General features: G+C 53.1%; 1 protein-coding gene across 1 annotated transcript in view; it reads right to left on the bottom strand.

The window, feature by feature from the left end:
* MUC3A (mucin 3A, cell surface associated) overlaps positions 1 to 2,779 on the bottom strand; it is a 55,884-nt gene that overhangs the window by 40,707 nt on the left and 12,398 nt on the right. The gene's annotated exons all lie outside the window — the stretch shown is intronic.

Here is a 2,779-nt window from a genome sequence, read left to right as displayed (position 1 = left end):
GATCATGGTAGGTGGGGTGGTTTCAACCTTGAAGACAAACTTGGACGTGGGGCTTGTTGGGGGGTTGGAATTGATGGGTGATTTGAGCAATGTTTCAGACAGGGATTTCGAGTGGGGGGAGGTGCTGATAGTCTTGGGTATGTTTTCCCTAGCATCAGGACTGGGAGAAGTTTGGGGGGTGTTCAGTGGCCACTTTGCTGTGCCTTTGGAGTGTGGGGGATTCCTCAGAGCAGTGTGCCAAAGCTCATTAGGGGTGGATGTGGCCGTGGCTGAAGTTCCTGTATTGGCGGTAGAACAGAGGAACTCAGTGGTAGGTTGGCCCGTCACCTTAACACCACATATTTACTCACTTCCCCATGTTCCAGGTACGTGTCACAGAAGGTAGGAAGTGCCACCAGTTATTCCCCCATCAGAGCACTTTGGGGCCGGGGTCCTTCCAGGTTCAAAGGCCAACATCTGTCTGCTCCGCGGGGCAGCCTCACCAAGGGGAATTGGGATGGGAAGGAAACCTTAATCCTTTGCCCACTTGTCTTCCAGCCTTGGGATTGAGACAGACAGGACTGGGGACCCTTCACTGCAGTGTTGCAATGATTTCACCTCGACACACCTCTCCCTGGGCAACAAAATATGGAGAAAGTATATAGGACTACCATGCTATGCTGTGCTTAGTCACTCAGTCGGGTCTGACTCTTTGTGGACCCCATGGACTATAGCCTTCTAGGCTCCTCCGTCAATGGGATTCTCCAGGCGGGAATACTGGAGTGGGTTGCCATGTCCTCCTCCAGGGGATCTTCCTGACCCAGGGATCAAATCCAGGTCTCCCACATTGCAGGTGGATTCTTTACTGTCTGAGCTGCCAGGGAAGCCCATATGGGACTATTATATGGAACTAAAATAACTGCTTGCATTGGCAGTTGGGGCAATATTATGGACAAAAGATACAAAAAGACCAAAAACTCAAGCGCCATTTTTAAAGCGCCCAGAACAAAGAAGCCAAAGCAGGGAGTCAGAAGCAAAGAGCAGGGTACTGTGCGTGCCACCTTCACACAACGCCACTTAAGCGGTGGGCAAAACACCTAAACCACCCCTCTGGCCCATCCCCTGGACACATGTACCATCACCCCACATAAGGTGCAAGCTCGCCTTCCCCGCCTCAGGGAGTTATTAATAGCAAGCAAGGGAACCTGCTATTTATTCTCGCTTCCCCCTTCTGCAGCAGCAGAGGCCCCAGCAAAGTCTTGCCTGAAATTTTGGTCTGGCCTCTTGTCAATTTCTATGGATTGGAGAAACCCAAGAACCCTGGTCAGTATCAGGATGGCAGTGCTGAGCACGCAGGTTCAGCGTGCTACCTCCTCCCATCGCCTCTCCCATCTCTTCCTCCTCACACACCCGCGTTCCCCTTACTCTGCTCCCTCCTCTCACCTTCACCTGCTGCCCAAAGTCCCTTCTGGTTCTGTGCCCCACCCTCTGGCCCACCTCTGCCCCTTTCCCTGTGACCCACTGCTGTCTAGGCTGACTCTCCTCTTTGGAGAGGGAGAGACAGAGAACCCAGCCAAACCTGGGGTGGGGACACATCATGGAATTCAAGAGATGAGGGGTCAGAGAGCAGCAATCTCAAAGAGAATACCAAAGGGGAAAACAGACTGAAGCTCAGACTTCATTGAGTTTGAGGGGCAAGGAGTCTGGACCACATGCTGCTGAGGGTCAGGACAGAAAGGAAACTTCCAGAAAGAGACACCTCAGCAGGCAGGCATGAGTCCTTGAGACTTTAAGGTGCAGCCTTGAGTGTCGATAATATACACAGATACACTTTCTATCATTTATTCCATTTAAGCCAAGGGATTAATTAGTTTACAAACACGAGTCCCTCCCTACAGATATTGTCAATCCCACCTTGTAGGTGGTAAGAGTGAGGGTCAAAGATCTCGTGATGCTGAGGATGAACAGCAGACACAGCAGTTACAAGCAGGAAACACCCAGACCTCCTGCCCTCTCGGGGTTAGTGTCCTCAACTAGACTCATTATGTCTTTGCTCTGAGAGCTGGGATTTCACTTCTCAGCTTTGCTGGGGTGTCACAGAGGTAAGGCAGGGGATTCTGAAAATTCCTGGCCCAGAGCCCTTGTCACCAAGAGCCGACCCTGGAGATAAGTGAGAGGGTGGACTGGGGGGACCTATGTGTTGGGAAGGTCTAGGATTGGGGCTCAGGAGTAGACCCTGGGGCAGGAGCAGAGGGAAGGGAAGTGCAGAGGAATTCCAAGGTTCCTAAGGAGAGGGAGAGACCCCATACCAGGTGGTCTCAGAAGCACCCTTTGGGAGCCATCAGTATCTCCCCCCACCACCCTGCCAGGGACATCTGTATCCAGAAACATAGGCTGGGTTGGGGTGGGAGAGTCAGGGGCAGAGCTGGAGGAGGGGCCACTGTGACCAAAAGTGGGGATGCCCCAGAGAAAGGAAGGGTTCCCAAGGCAGGCAGGGAACCTCAGGTTCCCATTCAGGTCCCTCAGGAGGGCTGAATGGACGGAAGTAAAGGGAGGGATGGGGCTTCCCCGGGGACTCAGTGGTAAAGAATCTGCCTGCAATGCAGGAGACGCAGGAGGTGTGAGTTCAATCCCTGCTGGGAAGATCCCCTGGAGAAGGAAATGGCAACCCACTCCAGTATTCTTGCCTGCGAAATCCCATGGACAGAGAAGCCCGACGGGCTACAGTTCCTGGGGTCGCCAAGAGGCAGACAACACTGAAGTGACTGAGCAGGCACGCACAAAGGGAGAGAGAGAATCC

The sequence above is a fragment of the Bison bison genome, unplaced genomic scaffold (assembly GCF_000754665.1).
Source record: "Bison bison bison isolate TAMUID 2011002044 unplaced genomic scaffold, Bison_UMD1.0 scf7180017861528, whole genome shotgun sequence".
In the NCBI taxonomy this organism is placed as follows: Eukaryota; Metazoa; Chordata; class Mammalia; order Artiodactyla; family Bovidae; genus Bison; species Bison bison.
Note: the sequence above shows the minus strand (reverse complement) of the source record. Positions and strands in the feature narration are given on the sequence as shown.